This window comes from Rhinatrema bivittatum, chromosome 2 (assembly GCF_901001135.1).
Source record: "Rhinatrema bivittatum chromosome 2, aRhiBiv1.1, whole genome shotgun sequence".
NCBI classification, from domain to species: Eukaryota; Metazoa; Chordata; class Amphibia; order Gymnophiona; family Rhinatrematidae; genus Rhinatrema; species Rhinatrema bivittatum.
In genome coordinates, this window is record NC_042616.1 from 509,490,526 (window position 1) to 509,507,024 (window position 16,499).

The 16,499-nt window shown below is 43.2% G+C and overlaps 1 protein-coding gene across 4 annotated transcripts in view; it reads right to left on the reverse strand.

Annotated features, from left to right (window-relative positions):
- ATXN1 (ataxin 1) overlaps positions 1-16,499 on the reverse strand; it is a 758,516-nt gene that overhangs the window by 119,391 nt on the left and 622,626 nt on the right. The window contains exon 1 of one of the 4 annotated variants that reach the window (XM_029590702.1): positions 6,496-6,534. The exons of the other annotated variants lie outside the window; for them this stretch is intronic. The gene's annotated coding sequence lies outside the window, so the exon portion shown is untranslated. Of the gene's footprint in view, positions 1-6,495; positions 6,535-16,499 lie in introns of those variants that run through there. 4 annotated transcript variants of the gene reach the window in all.

Below are 16,499 nucleotides of genomic sequence, written 5' to 3' on the forward strand. Positions count from 1 at the left end.
AAAACTCGATTTCGCGCCTCTCATCAAAGACACGACAAAGCAATGGTATGATACAACTCGCCCCCTTTCCTTTCACACATCTCCCATAACAATACAATTCCATGTATATCTCATTCAACAGTAACAATTATAATCAAGATAAAATGTTACTCATTAACAGACTTTCAATTAACAGTCATTCAATTAACCTCTTTAATTCTGTATGCCCCGATCAATTTCCATATAATCAATATGTAGCCAGAACTGATCTCAACCCTAAAACTGGGTAAGAAGCCCTAACTTTCCTAGGGGCTGATGTAATAAAGTACGCCTTGCCTTGCGCACAGGTTTACACATGGTTGGACGCATGTTTTGGTCGCGCTAGACTAGCACTCAATGCAATAAGGAAGTTAGTAAATCCAATACGCATGCCCAAACAAATGTGTAGCCAATAGCGTTCATCACATGTAAATTCCACGTAGATAAGACCAATAGCTATTACCCCCGATGCCCAACGCACACGTTTTAACATGGTAAAATGAACTCCAGCCCTGGAGGTGGCGTTAAGTCAATCCACGCGTCAAGGGCTCATGAGAAATTAAAGTTCTCTGTGGTTCCTCCTAGTTAGTATCGTTGTGAAATGTAACACGTTATAAATGCCTCACATCCTTCCCCTCTACATACTCCTCCTTCCCTCCACCACTCAGCCAGATTCTCATTGCTACCCTATGCCTTGGGCCCCCGTTACGCCTTGTCCATTATGCAGTCGCATAATGATACTCCATTAAACGTATCATTTGATGTTTACGCCCACAGCCGCCCCAATTGTTGTTGCTCTATATATTTTGTTATTCACGGATGAATCATTTCACTATTTGTTATTGTTGAATTGTTGACTTGTTCTATGTTCATTGCTCAATGTTCTATGTAACGCCATAGCCGCGTCTGTTCTGTTTAATTGTAAACCGATATGATTTGATATTTTTGTTCAAGAATGTCGGTATAGAAAAATTCTAAATAAATAAATAAATGTACTGCTTGCATTGTTTAAAAACAAAGTCATACCGGTTTGATTTAAAAAAAAAAAAAATTCTGGATGCACAATGTACACGCAAAATATAAAGGCACAACTGCAAGGGGCACTTAGCTCTGGGCATCCAACAACCTCAGCAGAATCGGCCAGAAGCGAGATAAAAATGGACGCTCGTACTGAACGCCCATTGCAGTCGTGGGCGCCCAATGTATTTGAGTGTAGGGATACAGGATGCTTACCTAGCGTGTCCTTTTTTCAAGCAGGCCTTCATGTACATACTGCATTGGGCATCCAGGGGATGTGGCTGTGTGCGTGTTAGGAACAAGGGCGCTCAATACCAGCACCCATTTTAACGCACGTCTTATTGCATCAGCCTGAGAATTTCCTGAATTTTAAATAATCTCCTCGTAATTGTGAGAGCCACCTTATGAGACTAGGAAGCTCCAAATATGCATTCTGGGAGGAATCCAAGGATCTTATCGGTTTACAGGATTTTAACTGCCTTGCTACGAAAGCATCTGAACAATAGTGATAGAACTATAAAGGGAATACAAGCCTCAACAGGCAACCAGATCAAGACTGAGGTAAAATCTTCAAATTTCTTAGTTCCTGCTATCAATCATGTACCACAGAGCTTAAAATCTAAGGGGTGAATTTTCAAAACCTTTACCTGTGTAAAATTAGCATGTGCATGCGTAAATAGCTTATACTCTTGTACATGCTATTTTAGAAACATCAAAAATACATTGCTTATTTTCGCTCTCTTGCACACATTTACGTGTGAAAAAAGGAATAGTCTAGGGGCATTCCAGGGGTGAGGCCAAGAGCTATGCGTGCAAGCTGCTATTTTATAAGAGACTTATGCACGTGCGTTTTTCAACTTATTTGCATCATTTTACACCTGCTAATTAACTTGCGCAACTGAGATCAGATTCGTCTATTGTTTACTATTGGTTGGATGTGAGGTCTGGGTAAATTGTGAGGGAGGGAGATTCAGAGTGAAGAATTAGGAAAGTGTCGATGACCTGGAGAAGCACTGGGTGAACTGGTAGATGTTTAAGCAAACTGGTGATTACAATTATGCACCCATGTTTTAAAATATACCAATCTCTGCATGCAAACAGGGTTTTGCATGAGCAAATTGTGATTTCCTTCATGCGTAAAACATTCATGTGCATGTTTTTAAAATAGCCGGGAAAAGTACAGGCTTTCGATGCATTGCAGGTATTCGCATGTAACCATACATACGCACAGATTTTATGATCTACAGGTAATTCGTATGCACACGTTATAAAATACTGTCAGGCATCTCCGCGTGGCCATATACGCTTCCATATGGGGCTGCGCAGAGTTGTTTGAAAGTTAACCCCTCTTAGTCTGTACCTAAGGCAATGGAGGAATACGTGACTTGCCCAACCAAGATCACAAAGAGTATCAGTGAGAGAAGCAGGATTAGAAACCTGGCTTCCTTGATTCCCAGCCCATTGCTTTAACCACTAGACCACGCCTCCACTCATTATCCTCACTGCTTCTAATCAGGTGATGCTCACCTGGATAGGGGAGGACCAGTTCATTGCACTGCAGCTGCCAATTGTCAGAAGACAAACTCAAGGAAACAAGACGAAGTACCTAGTGGGAGCTGTGACTGTGGTACAAAATCCCAGGGCCCTTAGGTGGGCGCTGTCTCAAGTTTCACTCTCCGCCAAGAAATAAAAGAAACCGACAACAAAACCCCAAAAACAATGGGAGTCCATGCCAGCCCTCTTTTTCTTTTCTTTGAAGAGGCTGCAGTCTGAGGCTATGCGTGCACTGTTATGCCTGTTGGTCGCAGATGGGTGTAACCTCTCATGCTTACCTCTTTTTTTCCCCACTCCATCAAGTCTGGGAAGAATGGCGGTCTCTGCCAGTCCTCGGCGGTCTCTGCCAGTCCTCGCCGACCTCTCCGGTGTTTCCGGGATAGCGTGGGCGCTGCCAACCGCCATCTTGGACCCGGAATTACCTAGGCACGTGCGCGCAAGTGCCTCCTTTTGAACACATCATGGCGGGAACCTCGGGGGCGTCCCCTCCCAATGATGTCAACCCGCTAGTGTATTTAATCTGACCAGCCCTTGCCTTCATTGAAATAGCAAGGAGTTCCGTCTTGCTGAATCCTCCACATTCAAGGACTTCCTGTTCCTGGCTTGGTCTTGGCATCTAGGGCTCTGAGTACCCGCTCCTCAGGGGCTCCCCTGTGTTCCCGGCTATCTGCTCCTCGGAGGGCCTTCCTTCCTGACTGCTACTATTTCTCTCTCTCTCTCTCCAGGAACCATCTACTGTGAGTACCTCTACTAACTTCTACTATACGAACTGTATTGTGGATTCCATGTGGTGAACCCCGACCCTCGGGGTTCACCACATGGAATCCACCTTTCTTCAGTAGAAGCCATTCAGCTTTCCTACACTACAGAATATCTACAGTACAGCTACAGGAACCATTTCCGGGTTCCGGCATCTCTACCAGTTCTTCAACATCTACTGTACAGACATCTTTGGCATACCCAGCTCCGCGGGCCACTACCGGATCTGTACTCCTAGGGTGCCTACACTCATCAGAGGGGATCCCCGGCATACCCCGCTCCACGGGCCACTACCGGATCTTCTCAGCTGTGGTCTCACTCTGGGTAATTCCCATTACTCAGGACTCCAATTCTGTGGACATTACTTTTCCTTCCTTATAATAAAGTCTCTTTCTAGCTGTGTCCCATGCCACTGAGACTGCGCCTGCTGACGGTGAGGCTCACAGGGCTCCTCCTTATGGGCGGAGACACCTCTCATCTCAGCCCAGGGTTCACATTCTTACATAAACATAACATGCATCAAGTACGACAACTTTTCCTTTCAGCCAATCTGAACCGAAATTGCTGAGCATATCAGAAACTGCAAAAGCAGAGCCCTGAGTGGGCTCACTTGCTCTGATTATGATGAAGTGTGGGATGGCGGAGACGTGCTAACATTTTTTTCCCTGCCTCGGGACTTTATAAAATATCAAGTTCACACAGTTCTGTTGTTGGCATCAATTAAACACCGACACTGAATGATGACTTAAGAAATCCGCTGTGCCCTTAATTAAACCCAACACTAGTACCGGCACGGCGGATGCAATAACAGCTCTCAGGCCAGCATTCGGCACCCTCGCCTTCAGCATGCCACGCTGAGCACACCGAAAAAAAAACTGTTCATGTTTCACATGTAATATTTCTATGCCCTTGATTACAACTGAATACAAAAGGTAGAAGTAGCAAAAACGCATCCTCTGTTCTCCCTAATTCAGAAACAGACTACTGCAGCAATTTTAATAAACCTGTAAGCTACTTCCATTCCACCAAGGATATGTTCAGCTGGCCTGGATTTGTTTTTAATATTAACATTTTGTTTTTATATACTAATATTAAATATGCTGTTTTAGCATGAGGGGGAAGAGGGGAGGATTTTGAGGTAATATAACATCAATTTTAGCCTACTCAGAGACTACATATGCTGGATGGCTCTGTGTCAGAAGGAACCTGTAGCTCCTGCGTTTTCCTGGTTAACTTGGAATGTCAAGCCCGCACATTTGATGGAGAAAACCAGGACTGACTCAGTCTTTCCTATGTGACATGGGAGTCAGCCTGGCAACTCTACTGGTGCTGGGAACAGGAGCTTAAAAAAAAGAAACAGGGCTGCCTCAGTATGACCCTGATGGTTTGGAGTTGGCTAGTATCCACGATCTAGTCTAAAATCTACAACATCAAAACAATACTTCCACCATCCATCTGTATGTGTCCCATCTGCCAACAATGAAATTAGTGTTTCCCTACACTTACTTCATAAGCAACAAAGTGCAAACCTCGTTTAATGTCATGCACGGGTATAATTACGTTACTCTATGTGGCAAACGCCAGATAAATTATTGTGATGTGCACATGAGAAAAAACAGTTAAGTCATTTCCGTGCAAAGTAATTTTGTAAGGGGCTTCCTCAGACCCTTCTCCAGCGTAGAGCAGCGCAAAGAGCAGTCCATGCTTTACCGTATCCCTTCTCTCTTCAGAAGTGGACAGTCTGCCTTCGATGCATGTCCTGGGGCAAGATAAGGTCACTCAGGGCAGGGTCTGCAAATGGGCGGGCTTTGCGGGTACCTTGACAGGAATGACCCTCATTCGTAAGCCAGGAGAAGCTGTGAATGGTCTCAGTCTCTCAACTTTTCTGCTAAGGCCCTTCTTAGTGTTTGCATTGTGTCAAAGAGCGCCTCTGGAGTTTGGTATCCGACCGGTGCCGAGCAAGGAGAACTGCTGTGGTCGTCTCTGCCTTTGCGCTCCTTGCAATCATGCCAGCATGGCACCTTGTGAAGCTTGCTGGCAGGTACAAGCGCCTCAAACTTTTTTTTTTTTTTTTTTAAATAAATAGAGTTTTTGAATGATACCGATGGAGCGGATTATCTTATCGAAGTTTCTAAACAGTAGACACTCCGCCATGGTGAGATTTAGTATGTGACAGAGTGGGAAAGGCAATGACAAGGTTGCAATATCACAGATGCTACATTTCCTATGAGACAAGGGCAGAAGAGCGACAGCAAGTGTGTTTAGAGTTACCTTATTTAATCTGGCCCAACCCCTCCACACCCACCTTTATGGCTCTCAATCCTCCTCCTCCCCCACCCTCAACCCAGCTGCACGGCCCCTCCACCTCTTCTCCCAGCTGCAGACCTCCGCTACAGCGCCGGGGAGACCTGCCACTATTAGAAACAATTGCAATCATGCAGCATGGGGATTGTCAGCCTGCCCATGCTCAGAGTCCTCATGCCATCCCATCTCCCTTTTCCTAGGGGAGGGGGCCTTCTTGCTTGTTCAGAAACTTACGGCAGAGGCACAGGAAAGCAGGGCACCACGGGGACTGTGAGCGCACGCCGGCTCACAGTCCCCATGCTCCACGATTGCTGTTTGTTTCCTATAGTGGCGGGGGTTCCAAGGCTGCCTCCCAACCCGGCTGAGGGGAGCCAGTAGGAAAAAAAAAAAGGGTGGAGGAGTAAAAGGAGAGGAGGAGTCCAGTGAGAGCTGGGGAGCTAGGTAGTTGGTTTAAAGGTCCTGCCAGGTGCAAGTCTCTCTCAAAAGAAACCAAGCTAAGCGAGCCAAATACCAGTTGGTTAGCAACCCTATGATACTCAATGCAAGAGCATGGGCTAAAATCTCCATCATTCTAGACCTGGAGGGGAAACCTTCCACCATACTGATAAACAGTAAGGTTTTACTATGCACAGCAAACCTGCAGACCCCAAAAGAACTCCCTTAAGCATACACTTCTGCTGAAAATGCACATTTGTCTAATGCTATTAATAAAATGAAGCAGGAAGAGTGCACTTGAAGGGTGAGGGAAGGTCAGCTTAATTATTAATGCCCACAGTTATAGCCTGCAGCTAAGATAACTTCTCTGACAATAAATAACTTGACAGGCTAAGTACAAGCACCAACCTTGGTCTTCCACGATCTTTTCTCCAGCCAGAAAGTCTGATAACATGGAAAAAAATGAAGAAAGGCAAAAAACAAAAAAAAAAGGAACAATTCTAGGTAGATTGCAGAGAGCAGCAAAACATTTGCAGCAGGTAAACACTTCAGAAAAACAGTTCGCTAAAAAAACCTAACCAAGTCATGCGCCGGAGATATGCTGTAAGGGGAGGAGTGTGCAAGTCCTTGATAGAGCAGCAGTAATGGGCACTAAGCCAATGGCACGGCAAGAGTATAACCTGCTGCCCTGTGGATGACCCAGACTCAGCTAGGCCCGAGTGCTAAAGAAACAGCATAATGTGCCCTGGGGAGAGAGCAAAGAGACATGACATTCATGCAACACTGGCTGGCCTAATTCAAAAGCAGGATTGCCTGGATGCAGACAGAGAGAGAGAGAGAGGGCAAGCTCTGACCACTCTCAGCCAGAGGAGATCACTACAGGAGGAGAAGAATGGGACCCCTTATCCAGGAATTGTATTTGCATCCATGTATCCTTTGGCACTGACAGCTGTGCTGACAGCGCAAAGCACATCAGACCAGACCTGGTAGCACAAGGACTGCATTGTGATAATTGTTTGCTACTGGCTGAAGACAGCAGGAGAGATTAATACGGATAGCAAATGCTGGAGACTCTTTTGATTAGAACCAGAGGTACAATGACGTGGCCAGAAAAATAAAAGTATCAGCAGCCCCATGGCCTACGAAAGTTTGGTGCTCTGTGCTGCTTCCTTCCCCAGGTTCCCTGCTCCTAAGGGCTAGCAGTTCTTCAGCAGCACCACCGGTCCCTGACAGAAGGAAGAGCCAACCCCCCGCTCTTACAGGGACTCCTGCTAGTCATGAGAAGAACAGCACCAGGCACATCTCTGTCAATAGAACTTGCATTTTGCTCTTCTCCACACGAGGATACACCGTATTGCAATCTATAGATACAGGAGTGAAGTGGGGAAGAAACAGCCGGATTTCTTGAGGCCCTGCATGCATCTTTTTGATGACAGGCAAATGGGCCAGGGAACGCTTTGGGAACACTTTCTCTTGCAGCACCCGAAACAGCCCAGTGGAGGAAGCCGCTCAGCACTCTGCTAAATGTCTGGACACAGCACAGTCACATGCTGGCTTCATGCTGGCAGTACCAGCACACGCTACCAGCTACAGTGAGAAGCCTGTTCCATGCTCCCTCCCACACCTTCTGCATCTGTTGTGTAGTCTACAATAGATGCAGACAAGGCACAGCAGACTTTCACTGGTGATTGCCAGCACGGTGACCTCATCATTTCTCACTGTTTTCGCAAGTGAGAATTAAACCCAAACCCTGCTCAGTGAGTTGGCGAGGAAGAGCTGCTTATTTATTTATTTACACATCTCTTAATACTCCGCCACTTCCCAAAATACATTGGTCCAGTGCGGATCACATGAAAACATCCATACAGTACATATCTTTAAAACAACACATTAAAATGCAAATTAAAATAACATTAAAACAAAAAAAAATCACATGGTATCAATCTGAACTAAAATACTGCTCAGCCCTAAGCCTCTTTGGAAGAATAATTTTTTTTTATCTGCTTTCTGAAGATGCTAATCTCGGTTTCATTTCTAACCTCCTCGGGGCTTGATTTCCGTAAAGCTGGAGCGGCCCATGAAAAAGCTCTAGCATGTGCTACAGCATTCTTATAGGGGTCCATATTCAAAAGCATTTAGCAGGCTAACTCAGAAGTTAAAAGTGAAAATGAAACACCCCAAAATACACTTAACAAAAGCTGACTGGATATATTTCTAGGTAACTCAAGTAAATTAGCATTCATAGAACGCAAAGATCTACTCAGCACGTATCAGGTAAGCTTTGCCTTAAAGGAACAAGATTCCTCTGCAAACAAAAGGTTATAGGCCACATAAGAACATTCCATACTGGGTCAGACCAAGGGTCCATCAAGCCCAGCATCCTGTTTCCAACAGTGGCCAATCCAGGCTATAAGAACCTGGCAAGTACCCAAAAACTAAGTCTATTCCATGTTACTGTTGCTAGTAATAGCAGTGGCTATTTTCTAAGTCAACTTAATTAATAGCAGGTAATGGCCTTCTCCTCCAAGAACTTATCCAATCCTTTTTTAAACACAACTGCACTAACTGCACTAACCACATCCTCTGGCAACAAATTCCAGAGTTTAATTGTGCGTTGAGTGAAAAAGAACTTTCTCAGATTAGTTTTAAATGTGCCACATGCTAACTTCATGGAGTGCCTCCTAGTCTTTCTATTATCTGAAAGAGTAAATAACCAATTCACATCCATCCATTCTAGACCTCTCATGATTTTAAACATCTCTATCATATCCCTCCATAGCTTCCTCTTCTCCAAGCTGAAAAGTCCTAACCTCTTTAGTCTTTCCTCATAGGGGAGCTGTTCCATTCCCCTTATCATTTTGGTCGCCCTTCTCTGTACCTTTTCCATCGCAATTATATCTTTTTTTAGATGCGGCGACCAGAATTGTACACAGAATTCAAGGTGTGGACTCACCATGGAGCGATATAGAGGCATTATGACATTTTCCGTTTTATTCACCATTGCCTTCCTAATAATTCCCAACATTCTGTTTGCTTTTTTGACTGCCGCAGCACACTGTACCGAAGATTTCAATGTGTTATCCACTATGACGCCAAGATCTCTTTCTTGGGTTATAGCACCTAATATGGAACCTAACATTGTGTAACTAAAGCATGGGTTATTTTTCCCTATATGCAACACCTTGCACTTGTCCACATTAAATTTCATCTGCCATTTCGATGCCCAGTTTTTCAGTCTCACAAGGTCTTCCTGCAATTTATCACAATCTGCTTGTGATTTAATTACTCTGAACAATTTTGTTATCATCTGCAAATTTGATTACCTCACTCGTCATATTTCTTTCCAGACCATTTATAAATATATTGAAAAGTAAGGGTCCCAATACAACATTCTAAATTTTGCACGCCATTTCACTGGCAGCCAATGCAACTGCTGTAAAACATGGTTAATGTGGTCCCAGCAAGGTGTTCTAGATAGCATACAAGCTTCAGCATTCTGAATTATTTGGGTAACTTTGAATATCTTATCAGGGAGACACAAAATTAATGTAGCACAATAGTCAATTTGTCCCAAAACCAAAGACTGGAGCACAGTCCTGAACATATCAGAGGTTAAATAAAAACGCAGAGGCCTTAGCATTTTTAAATTTAAAAAAACCATAATTTAGAAAGGTGTTTTACATGACGCTTACTCGCTAAACCAGACACCAACTGGATTTCTAAACTTCAGACTTTTGAGAGTACTCCAATTCTTTCCCAGCATGTCGAATGTCACTTGGACCCTCACTCACCGGCTTTCTACCAATCCACAATATCTTTGACCTATGGATAATAAGCAAAAGACCGTTTTCAGAAAGCCAGGATTTCACATGCCCCATACACCCACAAAACTGGGCAGAAGGCAATACTCCTGCTAACACACTTGGAACATAAAGCTGGATACTGTCAGCGTAAATATACTGCAAAATGCCCTGTGATTTTAACTTCATAGCCAAAGAGGCTAAGTACAGATTAAACAACACAGAGGAGTGCGCCGACCCTTACGGGACACGCACCCCCAATGGCTTCCAAGATATCTGTCCCCAGTTGAACTCTCTGCTCACGATTGCAAAGGAACGACATAAACCAGGACAGAACGTGTCCACCAACTCCAAAGGCCTGCAGTCTCGAAATCAGGACGTCATGCCTAACGCTATCGAAAGCTGCGGAGAACATCAAGCTACACTAGGATTCCTGTTTTCGCCACGATCCAAACTACCTAATAAAGAATCAAACAATGATTTTGCGCCTTTCTAAATCCATATTGGTGGGCATCAAGTCCATCTCTTTTCTTTAAATGCTCTTGCAGCTGCAGTAGCACACTCCTCTCAAGGATCTTGGCAAGAGTTGGCAAGTTAGAGACAGGACATCTACTTACAGGCACCTAATGTGCCATTAATGTAAGGGGGATTAAAAAGACAAAACAAGAAGGGGCAGCTGGGGTAAGTCATACTGGAAGCGGCCTGCAGCTATCGCAAGAAACTACCCTAGAATTTAAGCCCCTAATGATCCCTGACCGGCCTGAAGTCGTCACTAATGCTGCGATGTGGGATTTGTTGGTGGGGGTTGCAACCTCGGTGAATATTCTGAGCAAGAAAGTTGAACTTTTAGCCTCACAGAACAATCAAACTTCTATTGATTTACAAAGGAAAGTTGAAAGTATATCTACTAAAGTTTCAACACTGCAAGTGAAGGAACGCGACAATGAAAAATTTAAGGCGGCTGTGGTGAAAAATAAAGAATTTTTGGCCAGAAGAGTAGAAACTCTTGAAAATGCCTCTCACTCCCTAAATATAAGGATCCAAAATTTCCCTAGAATACTGGGAGAAACTCCTTATGCTTCCTTTAAAAGATTTCTCTGTGAGATCCTATGTTTTGAAGAAGAAAAGTTACCTTTGATAAATAAATGCTACTTCTTGCCTAGAACTGTCTCAACATCTAACAGAATTAACCTTCCAGAAAATTTAACAGAAATATTAGAAAGTTCAACATTCGAGGTTTTAGACAGAGCAACTCTACTGGTTTCTTTAATTTCATTAGCAGATGTCCAAACTATTATGAAAAACTACTTTAGGAAATTTCCAACTTCCTTTTTAAATGAAAATATAAACATTTTTCCAGATCTCTCCTCATTTACCCAAGAATGGCTTAGAGCTTTTTTAGCTCTATGTCAAGAAGTAATTTCGTTAGGTTACACCTTCATGTTAAAATATCCTTGCAAATGTAGGGTAAAGAGGGGGTCTGAGGTATACATATTTTTCACTGTGGATCAACTAAAATCCTTTATTCAATCAAAAATCCCTACCACCTCTTCTCCCATAAATTTACAATAAATGTACCTGGTCGTGCATATTTCTGTTTCTAAATATAACTGTTTAATTTTGAATCTCTCTCAGTATATTTCGGATCTGTCTTGAATTTAAACTTTATTGATTTATGGATTTTTAATGGAAAGTTTTGATTTATAATTTGTTTAAGCTAATTTCAAGAATGTCTCATTATCCTGACTTCCATTTTGATTTCTGTAATTGCAAAATATTATTCTTTTGTAATTTGAAAATTTGAGAAATAAAGAATCAAAAAAAAAAAAAAAAGACAAAACAAAAACAAAAAAAACAGATCACTGTCGCTTTTATCAAAACCAGTCCCTTGCAAACAAAAACAAGCATGCTGAAATAAATAGGTACAAAAAGGACAAAACATGAGTTAAAAAAGAAAAAACTCCTAAAAATCTCGCGTTCCTGAAATCTAAGGCCGGGATTTGGTCAGATGCTGCTGCTCCTGCAGTAATTTCTGCTGCTGAACGACTGCAGGCTGAACCCCTTGCCACCATTTTGATACTGTACAGTTTGCCGCCAAGGTGACAGCCCTTCTCACAACATACGCACACAATTCACGGTAGCAAGCTGCCACGCTACGCAGCGAAGAGGCTGGCAGCGGGGGGAGTCACACCGGGCCAAGTACAAACCATTCCTCGCCACTAGCAGGGCCATAATCTAAGGACGGTTATTTATGGCTGATGTAATTTTACAGTTTTAAGTCATATACTGTATATTATTTACGTTTCAGTGTTTACTAATTGCAGTGTGTTCCTGCAACTATTCAGTCACTGTAAGTACTGTTACATGGGTCATTTTATATATAAATATATATATATATACATATATATTGCCATGCATGCCCTCGAGGATGCCAGGGAGGGGGGCAGACAAGGTCATTTGCACAGGAGCTGTGAATCATGTTGAATTCGACCCTCGGAGGAGTTGCTTCTTATCACCAATTGCACAAGGACAGCCAGCTCCGGATTTCACACGGCTGTTTATTGAGATAGACAGTAAGTACACCACAGAAGATGTGACCACTTCATCCAGGATCCTCCTCATCTGGAAAGAGAAAACTATTTACATGGTTTAACTGCCAGCTAGCTTCTGGAGATACCTTGCACCATACTAGCAACAGCCTTAATTCACACTCCTTGAAGGCACTTTCCAGCCTCCCCACAGCAGATTACGCTGCAAGCTCCATGAAGCAGGGGTCCATATCCTTTATGTCCTGTTCAGCACCAGGTACACACCGAGCAGCACTATAGGAACGTGGGTAAAGTTGTCGTGCCAGACTTCCTCTGGGGAGCGTAAGAAGTCTTCATTCAGCCAGTATCCACCAGAATATATTGATTAAGGTTCTCTTCTTGGGCCGCCAGGCTCTAGCATCCCACCAAATCAATACGTTGGGGACATCTCTCCCACTGTCAACAATGTCCCGCTCCAGGGTGCGCAAGGCTTCTTTCCCCTTGCTGGATGCCAAAGTCCTGCCGACCATCAAGTGTCCTCTCTGGTATCTCCTTAACTTCTAGAGGGGGGCATTCTCACTTCCCTCCTCAGCTCTCTGGCTTCCCAGAGCTGTTCAGGCACATTGGCCCGCTCCTGCCGCCTCTGCCAGGTTACCCCCTTTTTCCAAACAAGGAACTGTCTGCCCCCTTAGTCTCACTAAGCCCAAGCTCTCTAAAAGAAAAACCCTCCTAGATTCCTCAACCTTTTTTTTTTCTGGACTGATCCATCTTTGGCTCCCTACTGGGAGTCCTCTGAGCACATAATATTCCTGCCAGCAGCCGTGGGGGGGCTGCCTATTCTTTCCATAAATTCCAAGCCAATCCCAGTAGTAACCGCTGGGTTATAAAAAACAAAAAAAAAAAAAAATGAGAAGGTATTAAAGTTCCTGAGAAATATTTTTTTTATGCAAAAACCTACAATGTGATACCAATTTTTATTCAGCTCTTTTTATAGCTCTGAGGTGTGAAGGCGGCTAGCGATATGGTAGAAAGCACATTGGGTCTGCATATACTACAGCAGCAAAACGTTTGCCTTCATATTCCCGACTGGTTTGCACAAATCTGTAGAGAAATGAAAACCTGCTCTGGCATATTAGAGCACTTTTACACTGCTCTCGGATCTCGGGGGTGCTATGCTGTGTGCGCCACAGGAGCACCTACACATGGTGTTTCATAGGATATGGCAAATTCCAGTTAGGTCTGTACGTCACCTGGCATATCAGCACGTTTGGCTATGAAAGCTATGAAAGAAGAAAATACATTTAAAATGAAATCAGTTTTTTAAAATGTTGCTAGCAATGAGGGTCGAGTGGAACTGACATCTTAACTTAAGGGATCTGGATTCTGTATTGACATGCATAGTACTTTAGTTAACAGTGCTTGCTAGTGCCACAAAGGCTAATGCTAATTTTTGGTAGAATTATTGCATTACTGTGCTGTTTTGTTTTGTTTTTTTTTGGCTGCCCATGTTTCTGGTCTGCTGCTGTGAAAAGGTACAGAGGAAGGCAGATAAGAGGAAAGCAGACAGCACATTTCTTGGGCTTATTAATGGGAAAGTACTGGGTGAGAACTGCATCGCAGCACGCCCTACCCAGCCGCCCATGGCTGGTCCCGGACCACGCTGAAGCGGAGCAGGTTCTGGCAGAGTCTTAGGCATGGACGGAAGCAGGCACAAGGGAACTCTGAAGACCGGGACAAGATTCAAGACTCAGGATACTCAGAAGCAAGGCATTAAAAGCAGAAGTCTTCCGGAGGCTTGCGCTGAAGACGTAGGCTGTCCTCAGGAAACCTGTTGACATCTATTGTCTCTCCTACAGTCACAGTGGGAGTACTTCTAGATCTTTTGTCTGACCAAGAAAAATGAAGTCTAAAGTTCAGTGTCTCTTACAATGGTGATGAAATAGAAGAATCACTCACACGATACACAAAACAATCATGCACAAAGCAATCAGGTATTAGGTGACACCACAACCCTTGGCCTTTTTATCATGACAGATCATTACAGAAATCTTTCATACTACCAATTGTATCAACAACGTGAATTGTGCATGGGCCTTTTGAAATCCTCTCTAGTATAGCCCTTGTGCTCACATATGGTGATCTCATACGACACACCAAACATGATTTTCAGCATTCCCGAAATGGAAGCTACAGAACCTGTATACCCGATTGTAAAGGCTTTCTCTCCTTCTGCAACCAGTGCGACGGAATTATTAGTGGGACCCTAAAGTGTCTTTCTTTCTGCCTACGACCATGGATATTTTTCTGTCAAAATTCATATTTGATCTCTAATTGTACTTAATCTTGGACGGGTCCTACTGTTATATGTTTCAATTAGTTACCTTACATGGTTTTTCCTTGGCTTTGGTTTTCCATCTGATACTGGTAAGGCCAAGATCCTTTTCTTGGTCCGGAGTGGCAGGAACACCATGCCACCAAGATATTGTGCCCAGGATAGCAGTCACTCTTGTGACTGCAGAAAGGTCCAGAAGGAACAAGGGCTAGGGGCCCAGCAGAGGCCATTATTTTAGGAAAGAATTTTTGCATTAATTTATGCACTATATTAATACGTTGTTAAATAATGTGTTGTAATAATGTGCTGTACTAATTGTTTGAATGGCTATATGTGTGTATGTCAGATGCAAGAAAATATGTGTGATCTGCTTGTAAGCAAATGCTCATGCAACAGCATTCTGCCTATTTGTCTTGACTAGACCATAAGCTCCCAAGGGACCGTACAGCGCGGTGTATGCCCAGTAGCACTTTGGCAATAGTACATAGCAGTAGTAGTAGTAGTCTGCTGCACGTGCTTCATGCATATGAGACCATCTGATCTGTGGTACCATAACACTGATGTGCCAATTACATTGCATACATGCAGTGGTAAGTTTTGATTGTTTCCTGTGCGGACCACACTGAGCGGTGCGCGATGTCACCCAGGTAACTTTAGCTAGGATATTTAGCGGGATTTACATGGGTGAGTATGCTGCTGTACATACCCAGGTAATTTTTAGGACAGTGAGTTCCCCAACCAGACAGCACTGAATATCAGTACTACCCAGATAAATTTAGGCCATGCCCTCGCAACACCCCAAGCCCTTCCTCTTTTTATCTGACTAAATCTTACCCAGGTAAAATTTTGCCAATTGACAGGGTGGGAAATTTAAATCTTGTAGGTTTTCAATAACAACCTCTGTATGTTTGCTGTGTATCACTGGAGGTTTCATTCTGTCATTTGATATCCTGCCTACACGTGTTTCTTCAAAGCAACACAAAGTTTCCCATTCCTTTTTGCTACACAGTTGTATTTGCTGGTTACAGGTTTGACACTTTGACAAATGTTTTGGTTTCTAGCATCCTTTTTCTTGCTTCAACTACTCCATTTTATATAAGTGCGCTGTTTCCATGTCCCTTCTCCTCAGCTAAGAAGGCTTTAAGGAAGGTTTAACTACCAGTTCTCTTATGTTGTTTCTCTTTTGCAACCACACACGTTAAAGTATGTCAAAGTATTTTTGAAGTGGTTATGATTTCTGGTGAAAAAAGAAGCGCTGGCCCGTTAAAAGCAGCTTTTGCATGGGAAACTTTAGTTGATCATTACATTTTGGGGGATGATGGTAACTTTATTTTGGGTTGATTTAAGTGTAAAACAACCAGGTTTGCTGCAGCTAGCTTTCCTTCTTTTCCCCAAGCAAAAAAAGTTTTTATAGTATCAAAATTGTTCCCATTGCATCACTGTTTGGTCCTAGATTTTTACCCATCTCGAGCAGGAGTACGTATATTCCTATCCACTCACCAAAAGTTTATTTTGAGGTGTCATCATGTATAGCCCTATGTTTCTTTATATTATAGTATATTTCTATTGTACCACATGTTTATTGTTTCCTTATGTTCACTGTACCACATGTTCATTGTATCCGCTTCACGGCGACAGTTCAGTTTTCTATGTAAACCGGTGAGATATGTATCCTATACAGGAACATCGGTATATAAAAGTTAAAAATAAATAAATAAATAAGAGAGGACCCGGAGGGGAAAAAAGGTATTT